Genomic DNA, 20,263 nt, shown 5'->3' on the forward strand with positions numbered 1-20,263 from the left:
TGTTGGTTGTTATGTTGCTGGTTCATACAAGGACTCTTTCAGTAGACTGTTGAATCAACTGGAGCTATGATACAAGATTTGAAGGGGCACCTGCCAGTAGAGAGTTACAATAATCAATGCAGGATGTGATAAAAGCATGGATAATTGTCTCAGCATTAGAAAAGGTGAGGAATGAGCGAACACGAAATATGTTATGGAGGTGAAAGTGCAAAAGTTTCTTAATGTGGTTTATGTGGGTGAAATAAGAAAGGGAGGAATCAAAAATGTCATCAAAATTTATTGCATTAGAAGAAGGTGTGATGAGATCACCGTTAAGAGTGACTGAAAAAGAGCTGTTTTTCTTCGGTTGTGTGTTTTATATTTATTTATTTAAAGTGTTTCTGTAAATTTCTCCCTGGGACAAATAAAGCTTGCTCACTCAGCCTATCTATCTATCTATCTATCTATCTATCTATCTATCTATCTATCTATCTATCTATCTATCTATCTATCTATCTATCGTCTTTGCTTAAATCAGCTGTGCACACTCAGATAAGGCTGTACATAAAGGTGTATGTGAACCAAAATAACATAAGAATGTCCATCATAATATAGTCAAGAGACACGGATAAGTGCACCTGGTGTGTGACTGCCATATTCCAACAGGGATTAGCAACTGAGAAAAGACGTTTTTCAATAGAAAGTAGTGTGGTGAATGAACAACTACTTTGGTGATTAGCACAGGTTTACTAATTGATATGTCTGCTTGTGCCATGGTAAGTAAGCCTCTTTGCTTGTAGTGGGATGCTATAAACCACTTATATTAAAGTACAAATACATTTCCAGGATAAAACTGGGTGAGACTTGAATAAAGTGTTTCTTTCCATATGGAGGAAAAAATCCCATGTTTTTTTATTCTTGAACTGGTTATTCACTTTGGGTAAAGTTGCCAAATGTAAAATAATGCCGTCAGTAATGGAGGTATCTATTGCTTTCAACAACCAATGTACTGTCAATTCATCCTGTTAACTAACATACTCGAAAACAAATTTACATGACACAGATTTCCAGTGAACTTACTGCCACTCTCCTATTGTTTTAGCACGTACAGTCTACTGAATTGATACTCTACTGGTCGACAGATTGACAACACTACCACAATTTGTTAGAGTGCTAGACGTAGTGCATTAAGAAAACAGATGGAAAGATGGTTGGAAATAAAAAAATTCAGTCTGACTTTTTCCCTGCATTGGATAAAGCTGGTTAAAGAATTGATGGATGACTAAAATATTGTTACATTTATTTAATTTATAAAATGAAAAACATTATTTAAAAGGAACCCACAAACATAATTGACCATATGTTCACTTATAGGTTTACATTCTGCACTTTTTCTGTTATCGACGAGCATTCTGTTCAAGGCTACTCCTGTTTACTGCCTGATGCTGCCAGGATAGACATTCCTTCTTGGATCAAGCAGGTTTGAAAACATCTGAACTAGAAATTTAGGGAAAAAGACACACAAATATATGTTAGTGGAGTATTGTACATTGACAATATTTATTGCACAATTCAGTATATTATTTAATAATACAAATACAATTACCTCATGAAATGTTAGTTATAATGTTGTTTTTTAGTTTTTGCTGAAAAAGGTTCTCTGTTCAGGTTTGCTCCTTAATGATTCATATTTGAACTGAGAGTATCAAAGAATTTTGTATATGATCCAGTAAATAAAAACATTTGTACAGTCAAAAAACGAAGGGCATTCCCAATTATAACAGTAAAGTGACATGAGGTTTGTATGTATGTTTTGCTTCAAGAAAAAGCAAGTCTAACATACATACAATGTCTTATGCCAGCGTTTCTCAACCTTTACGTATTTGCAACCCGAGTTTTCATAACAGTTTTAATCATGCCCCCCTAACGTTTTTTTGAAAGGAGCCCACTAATACCAATTTGTTCTTTTTTAATTAATGATATATTATAGATGCATATTTTATTATACCTACTTAACTTTTTTCAACATTTATCTAACTCTATATTTATTTTTCTAGTACCAGAATGTAGTTTAAGTTAATTTGTTTTGGTTTCAATAGATATATTTTTCATATTTTTGATTCTTGTTTTCTTTTTTCACATTTTGCGCCCCTTTTGTTACTTTGTGCCCCCCAGGGCCTGCCCCACAGTTTGAGAACCACTGTCTTATGCGATGTTTAATACAGCTGCATTCATATCTTATATATAAACATCTATGCATGGAAGTGTGTGTGTCTGTCTGGCCTAGAAGTGAGAGGTGGAGTCAGGGTAAGGGCTCCACCTTTGAGGAAAAAGAAAACTTGCTTAACCGCTAATAACACAAGCGAGGCCAGCACATCAGCAAAATGAAACCTCAGAAGAAGGGCAAAGTTGCTTAACCGGTAACATTGGCAAAATGGTATCCCTTTTACTTTCCCTCCCACCGCTAATACACCAGCGATGCAAGCACATTGGCAAAATGAATCCTTCTAGGAGAGAGATGCCCAGAGTAGTTTCTTTCAATTACCTAACATCTCTACATTTCAGTTTTTTTCTGATGATTTCAGTAGTTTCTAGGACCCCGGGCTTTTTATAGCACAGGCTTACACAGGTATTACAGTATAAGAAAGTTATATACATTTGAAGTGTGAGCTGTAAACATATTAATACTCTGTATATTTAGGAAATGTCTACATTTTAAATCTATCCATCCACATTCTACAATATGGAGAATCAGAGCCTGTCCTGCTGCTGTTGGTTATAATGCAGATTCCTGCCCTGGAGTGAACACCAACCCATCATAGAGCATTCTGACTCCCACATTGCAAATTTCGACTTACCAAATAACCAAATAGTGTGATGTTCCCTGGAAAGCAATAGTAAACCAGAATAATTCAAGAAAGTAATGTAGGTATGACAATGAAATAATTGACTCTAATGCATTGGGCTAATCACACAACAAGACTATTAACCTGTGAACTGAAGACTTCTTTTTATTTAAAGGACACTTTAATAAAGTCACCCAATAGAGTGTTCATCTCTTAATCACAACAGTACAAATTTTCATGCTTTTAAGATGTGCTTCTCCAATAGCACTAGTCCTACCCTTATGTCTGTATTCATTCTCCCTATGGACTTGTTGGAGTCTTACAGCTGGGTTTACTAAATTGCACATCTAATTAAAAGATAATAATACACCTGACCTCCTACATTCTCTTTCAGAACTGATACTGCCTCAGGTAACTCAGGCTGCATTCCCTCTGGCTCTTCATAGTCATTTTTACCACCATTTCCTCTATTTCATTTGGCACAGAATGTTGACCTTTGACTATGAGACAACATAGTGATGCACACAGAGCCAAGGAGATAAGGAGAACAGCTGGTGCAAATACGCCTTTTAGACAAAAAGTCAGATGTGTAGAACATCAGATTAATCTACAGTATCTACTATATCTGTATAACTGAGGTCAAAATGAGACAGATAATGTAGGAAAATTACATTTTTAAGTGAAACTATATGGCACCATAAAAAATGCTTTTAAGGATGAAGATAAAAACTATTGCTAAATTAAATTAATTCTTGAGCTTAAAAATATTCTGAGATAAAGACTGAGAACAATAACTATAAGGATAAAGCAAATTATGACACTTTACTTGTAACAACAGATTTTAGCAACAACTAAATGGCAAGAATAGGCCATAAACCATATCATACTATTGTTCATGAATTTCTATTCACCTAAATGTTACAAAACTACACTGATTTGAGATCTCAAGGTCCCCAAGTTGTTATTTTCTGCTTCATTATTGAGTATAATGCTGGGTTCCATATAGCAGCTGTTCACTGTATAAATAAAAAAAATCTTGCATTTGTGAAAAATATATAAAAAACAGATTTCATCTGTTCTCCTTTAATCTTGATAAGATTTGATAGAAGGGGTACCCAAGTGACACACTCAAAGTATTTATTTTAAAGTAATAGTTGCTATAAATCTACATTACCTTACACTATTTATAAGTTTACACTCCCTTATAATGCCTCATTTCAATTTGGTTAAATATTTAAAAGCACCAAGAAGAATTCTTTAATTATTTTCTTCAAATAAAGTGCACGAAGTGCAACACTCAACAATTCTCCAATATTAATAATAATCACTACAATAAACCAATCAATCCTCCACTCCCAGCAGCTTAGTTACCCAACCTCCCAACTCCGGCTCCTCTTGCTGGATCTTGACCAATCCTTTAAATAGTCCATGACCCGGAAGTACTCCATCTCTTCTTCCGGGTCAATGCCACATCCTCATTTCTCAAATAGCCCAGAAGTACTGCGTCCTCCTGATTCTGAAGTACTTCCGGGTTGTAGTAATAATATAAATCCCCAGGTTCTTTGTTAACTCCCCCAGGTAGCACCCACGGCCCCCAACAGGGCTGAGGAAATGGACTCCATGTCCCAGGATGCCCTGAGGTAATCTGGGGAACCGTTGCCGTCCAGGGGAGCTGCCACCTAGCATCTCGGGGGAGGCAGTATCCAGAAAAGCCTGCCTTCCTCCATTCTTCTTGCTCTGGGATGTCACAGTCGGATTGAACAGCCAGCCGTCTATCACAGGGTATAAGTCAAAGTAGGACAGAACCAGCCCAGGAAGGAGGAAATCTATATTGGTAAGGAATAGGTCTACAACCTAGTGCACCATTAATGACTTGTAAACATTGTAGTAGTACTGGGTGTTGCAGAAAAACCTAAGGTCATGAGACAGTAAAGTGAAGGGGGTTATTAAGAAAAGACCTTCTGGAGGATCAGTGGCAATATATAATGCATAGCTAGGAAATTTATCATCATATTTTCTTCAAAAGGGAATGCTCAAGGCACATGGGAGAAGACCAGGTAATTCCCTTTAACATTTTAGGTTGAAAATAAGAATTGTGTTTACAGACATGTAAAGGGCCACTAAGAGGAATTCTAGACTATTGTCAATGTAGCCAAAGTCAGCTATCCAGCACTCAGAAGTAATTCTGAAGCTTGACTAGAATTGACTCCTGAATGGAATATCACTTTTATCCAGTGATTTAATAATTGAAAAGATGACAAAAAAGATAATACAAAGGTAACTTGTAAGATGAAGAAATGAGGGTTAAGACACAAAGACAACAAGTGAGAAGGTGTTTTGATTGTACCTCTGAGTAAATGGATTAGCTGATCCACTAGACAGACTAGAATCCAAGCTTGAATCAGAAGTACTCAGTGGAGCAGACAGTTTTTAATTTTGTTTCTTTTTTTTCACTTTTGCATTTTCCCTTTGTTGATCACTTCCTTGTGTGTATATTTAAGACTAATGACATTTTAATATATATAGTATTGCATTATATTTATTTCAGGTACTGCCTTACCTGTGCTTCTCTTAATGAAAATTGTGAAATAAGAATATATTTTGGACCAACATTTAATACAGGTTGTGGGAGGAATAGATTTCTTTATTGTCATTATGCATACACATAACATTTTTTTTTTGTTGATAGGACTCGGCTTCAAGGCAGAATACTTAAAATACACAATACACTATGAATAATAAAATAAACATGATAAGTATAAAAGACAGCAGCAATAAAACATAATCAAATCCAGACTTTTCCTGAGGTAGTACGCCTGCAGAGACCAGTGGTCTGTGTGCGTGGGTCTGCAGGGGAGGAATACAAGTGTGTGTTTGATTTCGAGGGAAAGTGTGTTTGCACGTCTACAGGGGGGCAGGTTAGGGGTAGATGTAGATGGACTTTACAGCTCTGGGGAAAAAGCTGTCTTTCAGTCTGCTGGTATGTGTTTTTATGTTTCTGTACCGCTTCCCGAAGGCTCTGGTACAAACAGTCCATTTCCCGGATGGGAAAGATCTGCAGCTATACATTTGGCCCTCTTCTGCACCTTTCCAGCATATACAGAGTCCAGGTCTAGGAGAGGACTTGCCACGATCCACTGTGCTGTTCTCACCACCTGTGCCAAGTTCTTCCTGTGCAGCTGCCGTACCGTGCCGTACTGTAATACTGTGACAGAGAATGCTTTGTATAGCGGTTCTGTAGAAGTTTGTGAGCAGCTGAGAGGAGAATAACAGGTGACTATGTTAATTTCAATTTCACTGAAGAAGATTCTCAACCCAAATACGAAATTCCTTAAGATGAGCCAGAAATTATTAGAAGCTGTCACGTTTCATGTTCAGAGTTGAAAAAATGACAGTCCTTTTAAACACACTATATTCTCTAAGATGAAGAAATAATATTGGAGAATTTATTAGACACAGAGATAATGTGATAAACTTCATTAGATGTTTGAGTTCCTTGGAATTAAAAAAATGTAAAGATGTCTTCTTCAGCACTATCAAGTTGTAAAGAGGCACAGCCAGCAGTGCCACATACTGTCTGTAAGAAAGAAAAGCCGGTCATGTTGTGAACTGATTGCAGCGAAATACCAGCTTTAAAGATTTTTGTTACCAGGAGATATGAGACTGCCACATATCTGCATTCGATCCTGTACTTGTTAAACTGCTATCTGTCTAAAAGTGTGTTTTCTTTGGAAATGAATCAGCTCTAAAAAGAGAATGTGCAGCCAGTTTGCTCACAAAGCATTTTCAGCTGAACAGTGATAATCTGACCACTTGGGTCTCTCAAACAGGGGAATATTGTATAAGAACTAGTTTCTAGATACATCGGAAAAGAATTTTTTAAGACACCAGGGCTTGAGTAAAGCAGTGTAAAGGAGCACAGAGAGGACAGCTTTGCTATGTGCCTTCCTAAACAGTAAACAAGACAAATAGGCTAGCTTTCAGTTTTATTTGTCCCTTTAATGGTAATGCGCTATTAAAACTCTGTCAAAGCACACAGTTTTCATAAGCATATCGCAATAAGCCATCTTGCAAAAACAGAGGCAAATTTACAGAAGGAATTGTATTAAACTGCTCTTAAATGCTCACACAATGTCTCATAAAATGCTATACTTTCTATAGGAGAGGCACTGTATATATGAGATGAGCTGAGGCATGCCTGGGGGTCAGAAAAATGTGCACGACAGAAGTTGCCACAAGAAATTAGAGAAAGTCACCACTTCACTGCAGTTTGATTTCTACAAGATAATATTTTTCTTTTCTATATTAACTAGGCACTAAGCATTGTTTAGCTTGATCAGCTACAGAGTGCCAAACACTGTTATTGGGAAAATAAACAACAAAACCCCATTTTTATTTTAGTTACAGTAGATGTTCTGCAATTAAGGTTGGTGCTGCATAAAAAAATATTTTCCTGAATCCCACACATCTGCTAGTCTCACATTATAAAACATAGTATTTTTGAACCCATGTATATGTTTAGAACTGTGTTGACTGCACAACTGATTACATCAACTTTTGTATGATGTTGATCATCAGAGGAGACTGTGTGCAGAGGGTACAGACCTATAAATACCTGGGAGTGCAGCTGAATGACAAATTGGACTGGACTGTCAATACTGATGCTCTGGAGAACAAAGGTCAGAGCCGACTATACTTCCTTAGAAGGTTGGCATCCTTCAGCATCTGCAATAAGATGCTGCAGATGTTCTACCAGACGGTTGTGGCGAGTGCCCTCTTCTATGCGGTGGCGTGCTGGGGAGGCAGCATAAAGAAGAAGGATATCTCATGCCTGGCAAACTTGTTAGGAATGCAGGCTCTATTGTAGGAATGAAGCTGGACAGTTTAACATCCATGGCAGAGCGACGGGCGCTAAGCAAACTCCTGTCAATCATTGAGAATTCACTGCATCCACTGAACAGTGTCATCTCCAGGCAGAGGAGCAGCTTCAGTGACAGACTGCAGTCACTGTTGCTACACTGACAGACTGAAGAGATCGTTCCTCCACCACACTCTGCGACCCTTCAGTTCCGCCCGGGGGAGTAAATGCTAACATTATTCAAAGTTATTGTCTGCTTTTACATGCATTATTATTAGTCTTTAATTTAATATTGTTTTTTGTATCAGTATACTGCTGCTGGATTATGTGAATTTCCCTTTGTGATTATTAAAGTATCTATCTATCTATCTATCTATCTATCTATAAAGTAGCTGATTCTTCATGCACAAGATTTCAGAGCGTTGAGTTAAGTGTGTTCATAAGACTTTGTGACTGTACTTTTCAAAGAAATTATGTTACATGGTCTACACAAAAAAACAAACTTTTTTTGGGAACAATAAAGAATAAACTAAACATATTAAATGTCTATCACATCACTTCAAATACAATTCTATTATAAAAATTGCTGACTAGGTTATATTTGTTTATTTTAAAATATTAATTTATGAGAAAGGTCAGTATCAAGCCACAAGTTGGAGAAGATGGGGTGCTTTTTTTTAATTGTCTGACTTGTTGCTCCAGTTCACAGGATATTCACGTCAAATTTTCAATGTATAAACTCATGTCTACTGTATGTCCGATAGCATTTATATAACATCTTCCACAATTATACTGACATTTATGTGAGAAAACTTTTAATAATATGCATGAGGTTTAGGGAAATGTTTGCTTTGGTATCGTGCTACGATATCTCTAATTTGACTGAAGCTAAAAGTGTCAGCCTGCAGGAGACATGGACACATACATTTATGTTTGTTCCAACAATAGCATCACATCTTTGTGAAGTATGTTGTACTGTACTTGAGTACGCTACTGCAATAAACACACATTTTCTTTAACCCCTTGTGCAGAGCTAATCTTTTCACCTTGTGAACGATAGGGTGCGCCCTCGCTCCCTTAAACCCCTGTCCACGACTCCAGACACCAGGTAAAAGTCCTCAAGTTGACTTTATTTTTTTGCCACAGTGTACAAAGCACACTCTCCTCCACAATACTCATAAATCACCAATAAATCACAATAATACACAATAAACCAATCCTCCAGCTCCCAGACGCGTTGCCACCCTTCCACCCAGCTCAGCTCGTTGTCTGGGAGTTCCCATAGTCCTTTTATAATCCCTGACCCGGAAGTGTTTCTGCCCAATAGTCCACAAGTCCTTTTCCCTTCCGGGTCAGGGTAAATCGTCCCTTTCTTCAACCCGGAAGTCCGTCGCTCTTCCTGTGACGAACCTCCGGGTCACAGGGCACGAAAAAGCCCTCGGTCCTCCCTGCAGCTCCCTCCTGTGGCCCCACGGCATCCAGCAGGGCTTTGCATAAAAACTCCAATGTCCATGATGCCCTGCTGGTCTTCTGGGGACCTCCTCGCTGCAAGGAGGGCTCCCCCTGGCGGCTTGGGGGTATTGGCCGGGATAAATGGCCGGCCATCCATTACAGTATTCCCCCCCCAGCGACGAATTATTATTCGGAGCGGCCTGCCCCAAGAGGGAAGTCTTCCTCCAAGAGGACGTCCTGGTTGAGCCTTGATTAAAATGAACATCTTGGTCCCTGGAGAACCTAGGGGGAATATTATTCCAAATTGACCTCTTGTCCCCTCTCTCCAAGGACAGTTCCGCCAAATATGGCCCAACCTTCGGCACCCATAACACTGCCTCTGTCCTCCTGGTATTCTTCCCCTACGGGACTGAAAACAATAAGGAACTGTTAGGTCCGCCCCTTTTGCTGGGAGAGAAACCCCTGCCGCCTCTAACGGTGCTTTCACTCTCTCTGCTTCTTTTCCTTTCTTGTCAGGAGACCCTCGTTTCATTATCGGGATCTCCTGCTTAATCTGGGGCTTGTCCACAGTCTGAGTCTCTCTACTAGATGAAGAGAGCCCCTTTACTGTCTGCACCCCCTTACTTTTGCAAATTACCGGCGGCGGCGTCTTCAGGGCTGCCTCGCTCCGGGAGTCAGCACTGTCTAACTGCCCCGGATCGATTAGCCCTTCCGCCGACCACTCGGTTAACGTACCGACCTCTCTTGTAGGGTACGCCGTGTATTGGCACCCGCTACTTATTAAACGCGGGCCCGGATCACACCGCGTCCCTCTATTATATACGATACGGGTCTCGCTTACCTGTATCGCCGCATCATTCATTACGGGAGGCTCCCCACCAAATCGCCGCACGTAGGCCCTCACCTTCTCCAACGGCTCTCTGGCTGCCGCTCCCAAATCCCCGACGATCTTTTCTATGGTCGTCAGGACCTGCAAGACACTCGCTACGGGCTCGATTAGTATTTCGAGCTCCCGTAAGTTTATATAATTATTCATTTCGACCGGCAGAACACTCACTTCCTCGTTCGTGTTACCTGCCGACCGGGAGCCAATGAGCACACCCGCTTCAGGCACGTGCTCTGACGGGTCTCGTGGAGGCTTCTGGGACTTGGAGTTCTCGGAGGGTCGAGTTGCCTTCTTCGGCAAACTGCGGTCTGTCTTTAATACTTTAGCGACATCCCGATCAGCTACTTCCCAACCCTCCTTACCTTCTTGTGGTTTGAGCGATGCCTCGCTCTCCTCCCCCTTCCCTTTCGGAAAGGCCAAGTCCGTTTCTTCGCGCTCGAAGGTGCAAACAGCAGGACACGGAGCTCCTCCTTCCCAGAATGCACCGGGTTTGCTACCGTGTCCCTTGTCGGCTGCCATCATGCGGAAGTCGATTTCTAGGTGCTCTGGCTTCGACAAGAGAAGGCCGTCGTCTTCGGGGCAGTCTCCTTTTCCCCTCGGAGCCTCCAGGTGGTCATCTCCAAGGTACATGCACGGGACAAGGTGAGAAACAATAAAAGGATTTTTAATGTCGTTCCCGGCACGTACCTTAGAGGGATCGTTGCTTCCTGGAGGTTTCTCCGGACTTGTAAGGCCTCTCCTTAACTCCTCCCGAAGGCCGCCATTGCACCTACGGCACTCCCGCTGGCGTTGTCGCTTTGCTTGCCCTTCTTCTTTCCCATTTTGGACTCGGAATTTTTGGGTTCTGGCGATGCTGTGGTGATTCCTGACTCCGTTGTCTGTTCAGGGTTCGTTTCCCACAGAAATTTTTGATTCAGGTCCTCTGCAAACGACGCTAGAGTATCCTGCCGGCTACGCCACTGTGAACGATAGGGGGCGCCCTCGCTCCCTTGAACCCCTGTCCACGACTCCAGACACCAGGTAAAAGTCCTCAATTTGACTTTATTTTCTTGCCACAGTGTACAAAGCACACTCTCCTCCACAATACTCATAAATCACCAATAAATCACAATAATACACAATAAACCAATCCTCCAGCTCCCAGACGCGTTGCCACCCTTCCACCCAGCTCAGCTCGTTGTCTGGGAGTTCCCATAGTCCTTTTATAATCCCTGACCCGGAAGTGTTTCTGCCCAATAGTCCACAAGTCCTTTTCCCTTCCGGGTCAGGGTAAATCGTCCCTTTCTTCAACCCGGAAGTCCGTCGCTCTTCCTGTGACGAACCTCCGGGTCACAGGGCACGAAAAAGCCCTCGGTCCTCCCTGCAGCTCCCTCCTGTGGCCCCCACGGCATCCAGCAGGGCTTTGCATAAAAACTCCAATGTCCATGATGCCCTGCTGGTCTTCTGGGGACCTCCTCGCTGCAAGGAGGGCTCCCCCTGGCGGCTTGGGGGTATTGGCCGGGATAAATGGCCAGCCATCCATTACAACCTAGATGACAGACATTAAATAGAAAGCATTATAGAAACGCTTTGTGTTTTAGATGAAGGCTGTTTTTGCCTGCATACCTCACAGTGAAAGAGAGTTTAGCTTGAATGGCTACTGACTGTGAGGCTGCTGCTTTCATGCCCAAAAACTTTATACAAAATAGTATATCAGACAAACAAACACTGTTTGTATTATTTAAAATGTTAATGTCAGTCAATCATCAGTAATTTTCCAACCCTCTATATCTTAACACAGGGTCACAGGGGTCTGCTGGAGCCAATCCCAGCCAACACAGGGCGCAAGGCAGGAACAAATCCCCGGGCAGGGTGCCAGCCCACCACAGAAATGTTAATGTACATTAACATAACATTTTCAACCGCAGTAAATCCAATTTTGTTTGTTTGAATGTATACATAAATTCTCCCACACATTAATATATTTAACTAAATAGGAATTGACTTAAATACATCTATAAATAATTTCAAGATTTCTTTGAAAATTTTAAAGAAAACTGTAAATCATTTAGCAATATCTGTAATTTAATTCAAGACATTCTCACATGATCTCTTAATTGTTTTGCATTTAAAATATCTTAAATCACTTAGAAATATATTTAATATTTTAAAGTTATCCGTAACAGATAACGTAAAATCATATAAAGATGTCTCTAAATGATAATTCGTCTTGCTGTAATGACCAAAAAGTACCAGATGATCTGTCCTGTAAATCGATGAAACTACATCCACCTGAAACTCTGAGCCTTATAATACAACATTCTACTTCTACTATTCACACATCTTTTCCAACAAATCTCAAAACTAAAGAAAAGACATAATAGACATAACTATTAAGCTTACACCTGTCCTCTCCTGGATTACAACAGTTCAACTGGTATGTTGGAGTATCTCTTTATATTCATGGCATTGCAGAGAAATTAACACACCTGGGAAAAACTTATCAGTAACAAAATGGAAGTAAAAATTGATCTCCCTTTACAACATACATATTACTGACCACAATAAAATGCAAAACCTTATCATGCAAGAAAGAATTTCTTGTTCCAGTAATTCTATAGGGAAACTGGACATGTTGTGTTGGTGATGCATTGAATATCAAATAGGTGAGTGATAGTAGAATACACACAAATTGAACAGAACTCATCAATTAAAAGTGCTGCATTACCATATTTACATTGCTTTCAACACCATCTGGTATGTTAACGATTCAAATATATTTGTCCTCTGTAAAGTTACAGCTTCATTCAAAGTACTATAGACAAGGTAAGGTCAGTTTCAATGTTAGCATTTTGTCATAGTCCTTCAAAGAAGAATTCAAGTGTTAATAAAGTGCAATCTTGGACACAGTTTAATAAAGTAACTTGTTTGAAGTCATTATGTATTTCCCACGTCACTTATAAGCAAAATGTTATGATTGGGAACTGAATAGGAAGATCAAAATAACTAAAAAAGCCCTGCCAAGGTCATACCTAAATAATTACATTTAATGTAGTCAATTGTAGTATTATTTCAGTGCTCTAATAACAGTCAAACCAAATAACAAATATAGATAAAAAAAGTTACCTACACAGCAAAGAAACTAATCAAAAGCCAGAAAAATAGTAAACAAAAGAAAAAAGGAAGATAAGTAACACAGCTACAAGAGCTAATAGCACAGCAAAGAAGCTGTAATTTAAATTGCCCTCAGTTTACTGCAACCTTAAAAATTTTAGCACCTGAGGGCTACAACTTAATTTAAAACCCAATTTCCCCAATTACTAATCAGTATAATACAACATTACAAGATATGTAGCACACAGTTATTAAGTTAAACAGAACAAACTATAAACAGAACAATCAAGAATATAAAGGATTAACAATATGAAAAGACAGAAATAGGAAAAAAAGATAGCAAAGGGCACTCAAGATAGGAACCCCAGCTAAATCTTAACCTGGAGGAGATTATTGGGGAAAAAAAAAGCATTTAAAAGGTCACACTTGTGCTGCCTCATCTGCTCTATAATATTTGATTGCATTGTAGTCAAGTGGGCTATTAAAATTGTTGAAGTTTTGAGGTAAACCCAGAGGCTCAGTGCATGACAGAAACCATTAATGGCTTACTCTGTTCCATCTCACTTTAGCTGATGGCTTTGAGACTACTGGGCTTCCTTTGGTTTTGGCCATTACATAGTCTGCAAAAATAGGCAATTTGGAATAAAAATGATTTTTTTTCATATTGGTGATTTCTGGAAATCACACACACATATTACTATTCCAGATCTTCTCACAACCCATTCTTGAGATCAAATTAAATCTGTTCCTGTAAATCTATGAAAATGGTCAAATTCTTGGAACTGACAAATAGTGGGTTCTAATGCTGACTGATGGTAATGGAGTAATTATGCTTTTGTTAATTTTTTATGAAAGAATATTTCATTATTATTAAGTTTGCTAAAAAATAATGTTAGAATTACTAATTTGTCTTCTTAATCCACTTATTTCAATACAGTTTCTCTCTCTGAGCTTGTTCTGACAGTATCAGGTGAAATATTGCTAACCAAAAGACTACCTTGCTGCTTGTTTATTTATCCAACAACTCTGGGCAATGTCAAACTTACAGGAGCTGATGAATGAGCAGGATAAAGAAAAATGGCATTGGTCAGATAACTACTTGAGGACTGTGTCAGCATATGCCTGCATAAGGAAAAAGGGTTAATTCCATTATGAAAAAAGTTGAGAAATGGTTATAAGCATATTACCATTTTCTGAACATCTGTACCCCATTACAGGCTAAAGATGGTTAGTACTGTTAGAGAAAGACTCAGGCTTCATAATTGATCAATTAGTGTTTACTCTTTTAGTCCTTAATCAAATATCATTATACAGATACAGTACTGTGAAGATGAAGTGAAGTGTACAGCAAACAACACTTCATTCTGAAAAGCAGAGGAAATGGTCTTTTCCTTATATACTGGTGAGTAAACAGAGTATCCATTAATGCAATAGCACCTTATACATACATATTCTGTTTTGTAAATCCTAGTGACTACAGTAATAGGTGAATGGCAGGCACGATTATAGGGCAGGTCCACCTTGTTATACTTATCTTACAGTATAATCCTTCACCAGCTTAAGGCTGGAGTTCATTACTTTACTACAAGTATTAGCTCCCAAGCATGGATATATACAGTAAGTTTTCCCTTACTGAGCATATTCTGGCAGCATTACACACAAGGTAATAACCAATTCTGGTTTAAATGACAGTTTGTTAGAGATAAACCTTCATAACAGTATTTTAAAAATGAGGATATACAGAACATTTGAAATGGTAGTGGACTTTTTACAGTACATGCTCTTTTGCCTAATCAAACACCCATAAATATTTTCTTCTACTATGACTTATTAAAATTTATTTTAAAAGATACATGCCATTTGACACAAAGTGTTCTTTGCTCAATGATGATACTGTACATTTACTAATAATATAGAAATCGCCTGACATGGAAGTAAACTATACAGTATCCTTATATACTATTCGTATGTATGGTGTTCGCATCAATACCCCGTATGTATGGTGTTCGCGTCAATACCTCGTCTCAATAAAAGTTAGAACCATGCAATGAGACTCTGCCTCTGTAGTTAGAACATAACGTGGCAAATGCGGACGTAGTATTGCATGATTGGCTAAGAAAGTTTGAATGCTTCAGTGACGCCACTGGACGGCCGAGCATAGTAAGTCGGTGCTGGTTCATGCAGATAACAGTAAGTTCAGTTGGTTTTTGGAACGTTTGGTGGGGCGTAGTTTCCAGGACTAACATCGTTGACTGACTTAAACCCTTCGACAGCTCCGGAACTGTAAGTAATTTAGAATCTATTGCCATTTGCTTGGTAAGTCGAAATCTATCATAGGGCAGTTCGGTTTTGGCATCCGTCCTTCTGACATCTATTGGCAAACTGAGTAATGACGGCTGGGCATTAACAACGGTCATTGTTTAAATTTTATCCGATCTCAGATCTAAAATGACCACATACCAACATAATTATTACTCCGACTCTGATTAGAGTTGCAAAATATGGTTTGTTTTAAAAATTTGTTTGGTGGAAAAAATCAAATGAGGTGCACCAAAGAGCTGAGTTCACATCTCACAGCCATGTGAGAAGCTCTTCATTACATCGGCCGAAAAGGTCTATTTTAAACACACATCAGTGCCATAATAACAAAATCATTTCAAGGACAAATAATTCTTTGCAGAGAAAGTATGGATTTCACAAATGTAAAATTTATAGCCCGATTTGATTGGGCTCCGTCACTAGTATATATATATTTATATATAGTAAAACAAGAGACAGGAAGTAGAAAAAGAGTTGAGGATCTATTCCATATAATGTGAACCATTCCAGAAAAAAATTAATTATTAACTGCAGAGTAGTGCCTGGGTCGGTGTGCAAACAGGGGCAGAGAATAAAGAGAATGTGCTTGGTTTTTATACAGTAGCTGTGGGGGAGGAAGAGACAAGTTCCTGAGGGATCAAGCCAGAAGTGAAGTCAGGGAAGGCAAGGCCAGCAAGGGAATGCAGGACCTGCTGAAGTTTTAGGTGAGCAGAAGAGGAAGAATAAAGGTAAGTACGCTTTGTTAATCCCTGCTCTTGTTTTCTGCCCTTGGTTAAGCCTGCATTATAAGCACACGTGTGTGGCAATATATATATATATATATATATATATATATATATATATATATATATATATATATATATATATATATATATATATATTGTGACAATAATACAACACAGACATCATAACGATTTGGGGCAGCCAGCCATATATTGTTTTCCCAGCTGCAAAATTTAATAGTAAGTTTTTTAAGCACGATGTACATAGAACAGAGTCCACAGCAGAACTGACCAAGATTGGTGCTTTAAAGGCCCGTAGAGGAAATGATGTCATCAAAAGGGCTGGAACCAGAAGTGATGTAAGCTGCCTCCTACTCACACATGTGTGACAAGCCCAAACCCCCATACCCCGCCCAGGCCCCAACCCATTGGGTCAGGTGTCCTGAACCAAGAGGTCGTGGGCATGAGAGAGAGCATCAGTGTTGGCATGGAGAGAGCCCTTACGATGAATTAGCGAAAAATTGTAAGGCTGGGGGTCAAGAAATCACCTAGTGACCTGTGGATTCGACTCTTTGTGAAGGGCCATCCAATGTAAGGGAGCATGATCCGTCACCAGAGTGAACTGCGTAATTGCCTATTTAATCGCAAGGGTTTCCCTTTCCACCGCTGCATACCTGGTTTCCCAATCCAACAGTTTCCGGCTCATGTACATGACGGGCTGTTCAACACCATCAATGCTTTGGCTCACCATGGCCCCCAGGCCTGTGTCTGAAGCGTCCATCTGGAGAATAAAAGGGAGAGAAAAATTAGGATCTTTTAATATTGGTGCTGAAGTAAGAGCCTGTTTTAAGTCACAGAATGCAGCTTCTGCCTTGTCAGTACATGCCACATGATTAGGAGCCTTCTTCTTTGTTAGATTAATCAAGGGCGCCACTCTCTCTGAAAACCTAGGTACAAACCAGCGGTAGTGCCCGACCAATCCGAGAAATGCTTGGACTTGCCGCTTGGTTTCGCAGACGGGACCATTTTAAAATGGCATTTATTTTTGAACACTGTGGTTTCACGGTACCCCGGTACCAGGTAGCCCAAACATTTAGCCTCTTTCAGTCCAAAGAAACATTTCTTGGGATTGATACGAAGCCCGGCTTCTCCTAGTGCCCGCAATACCACAGTGACCTGCTGTATGTGTTCCTTCCATGTGCTGGAATAGATGACGTCATCCAGATAGGCAACACTACACATTATGGTTTTGGAGCACTTTGTCCACCAGATGCTGGAAAGTCGCAGGAGCCCCATGTAACCTGAATGGAAGGACATGATACTGCCAGTGTCCACTAGGGGTGCTAAATGCTGTCTTGACCTTCGCAGAGTCCATTAAAGGAATCTGCCAGTACCCCTTTGTCATGTCAAGTGTGGTCAAAAATTCTGCTTGTCCAAGCCTCTCGAGGAAGTCATACACGCGAGGCATGGGATAAGCATCAAAAAGGGAGACCTGGTTAAGCCGACGGAAGTCATTGCAAAACCTCCAACTGCCGTCAGACTTGCTAACCAAGGTGACTGGGCTGGACCAGGGGCTATAACTTTCCTCTATCACTCCTAGTTCCAGCATCCGCTTGATTTCCAGCTCCACTTCTTTGCCTCAGGAAGTCTATAGAGCACTCTCGGACTATAACCCCCAGTTCAGTCACTATGTCGTGCACAATCAGAAAGGTCCTCCCAGGTTTTTCACTCACCACCTCAGACGGACAAGATAACTGATTCCAGCTCCCGTCTTTGTCTATAAGTTAATTCCTCGCAGAAATTAAGGGTGTTTATGTGAGCAAAGAATGAGCAGGGCTGAGCGGAGGAGGGATCTGGCTTGCTCCTTCCATGGCTTCAGCAAGTTCACATGATAAACCCGCTTGCTTGGTCTATGATTGTGCTATTTCATCAAATAGTCGACATATCCTTTTCTCTGCTTAATTTCTTAAGGGCCTTGCCAATGGGCGAATAATTTAGAATGGGAGGTGGGAATTAATACCATGACATCAACCCCTGGACGGAATTCTCGGAGCGTCGTGCCACGTTCACAATAATGGGCCTGTGCTGCTTGTGCCTCTTCCATATGACTTTTTAGAATAGATCGGATTTTCCCAAATCTATCGTGTAATTGCACGATATATTCCAAAATATTTGTAGAGGGAAGAGCCTCTCCTTCCCAACCTTCTTTCAAAATATCCAATATACCTCGAGGTTGTCGTCCGTATAATAATTCAAAAGGTGAGAACCCCGTAGAGGCTTGTGGGACTTCCCAATAGGCAAAGATAATGAGAGGGAGGAGTTGATCCCAATTCCTCCCATCTCCGCTGACCACCTTGCGAAGTATCTGCTTGAAAGTCTGATTAAACCTTTTCACTAGACCATTGGTTTGAGGATGATACACCACAGTCTTTAAGTGGTTTATTTTCAGTAACTTGGCCGTTTCCCTGAACGTCTCCAAGGTAAAAGGCGTCCCTTCTTTAGGAATGCCAACACGTGCAAATACCCCTACTAATTCCCGTGAGATTGCTTTAGATGTAGCTGAGTGCAAGGGAACAGCTTCTGGATATCGGGTCGCATAATCCACGAGGACTAATATATATTTGTGTCCTCAGGGTGAGGGCTCTAAGGGTCCTACAATATCGACCCCAATTCTTTCAAAGGGGACATCAACTAAGGGAAGTGGAATGAGAGGAGCACGGTCCCTCCTAAGAATTTGCCGTAATTGACATTCTGAGCAAGAAATACAAAAACGGCAAACCTCCTCATTAATTCCCGGCCAATAAAATCTGAGTTTAATCCTCTCTAAAGATTTTTCGGAGCCTAAATTAGTGGTTCTCAAACTTTTGTATTTTGCACCCCCCTTTTCTACCTGGAATAATTCTGCGCCCCCTGCAAAATATAAGATAGATGAGAATAACCCATGATACAACTAACAAAGGTATGATACTCGTGCGGTGTCGCGGTATTCTATCATTTTTACTTCCATAAGATTTGCATGTGTTCAGCTAACTTTGATGAAATATTTGTAATTTTTTTTTTTTAAAGTGCTCTAATAACTGTTAAAATGCCTTGTGTGGTTTTTGGTAGTAATTCTAATCCCAAAAACAAAGAATAAATTATTTATTCTTATTTCATTGTTTTTTTATGTAAAGAAATTATTAAATATGTTTTAATTTTTAAAAATCTCGTAAATGAGGACATCGATGAAGTCAATCTATGGGAGATGAACGTATTTTCGTCCAACAAATATTATACCGCTGTTAGTTTATTTATTTGAAACTCACCTCGGCGTACCCCACAGTTTGAGAACTGCTGGCCTAAATGGCCTTCAAGGACGTGGGTGTGTGCTAATTTACAAACCTGCCGCCAGTAGGTTTGTGGGATTAACAACAGTTTCCGGACCTCCGCCCCATTTTTCATGACCCGATATAATAGATCATTTTCTATTACAAAGTGAGGTCCTTGTGGCATGGGCTGGTGTGTGCATTGGCCGTTGACAAGGATTACTGCATTTTTTGCAAATTTTTGGGAGTCATCATTCCACTGCTCCCTTTTAAAAGAAGCCAGTGTTTGTCTAAATTGTAAGTGTATGTCGGAGAGAGGATCTGGTCTGACCTCAAGGGGCGGGGATTCCTCCCGACTTGTCGAGGCGCGGGCAGATGACGTAATTGCCTGCAACGGTCCAGGAATCTCCCCATCCTCCTCCTGGGCTTTCATATCTCTCACTGCCGGCTGTGTAGACAGCATGGAGACAGCTTGAGATGAGTTATCCCCATATATAATGAAGCCTAAGATTTTATCGGGAGTACTCAATAGTTTACCGCTATTATTTTCAGATCAGTCCTGCCCCAGAATCACTGGAAAGGGTGGATTAAGGTGGACCGCCATGGGGAATTTTCTTAGCTATCCTCCCTGACTCACGAAACATAGGGCAGTATTGTACATCTGGATGTTTCCGTGAATACATTTAATACTGGTCTTTTCTTTAATTCTTTGTTGCGGTAAGACATCTCGACAATCAACAATGGAAATATTGCTGCCAGAATCAAACAAGGCACTGAGTTTGTAACCATTAATGACTACTGGT

The sequence above is a fragment of the Polypterus senegalus genome, chromosome 2 (assembly GCF_016835505.1).
Source record: "Polypterus senegalus isolate Bchr_013 chromosome 2, ASM1683550v1, whole genome shotgun sequence".
Lineage (NCBI taxonomy): Eukaryota > Metazoa > Chordata > Cladistia > Polypteriformes > Polypteridae > Polypterus > Polypterus senegalus.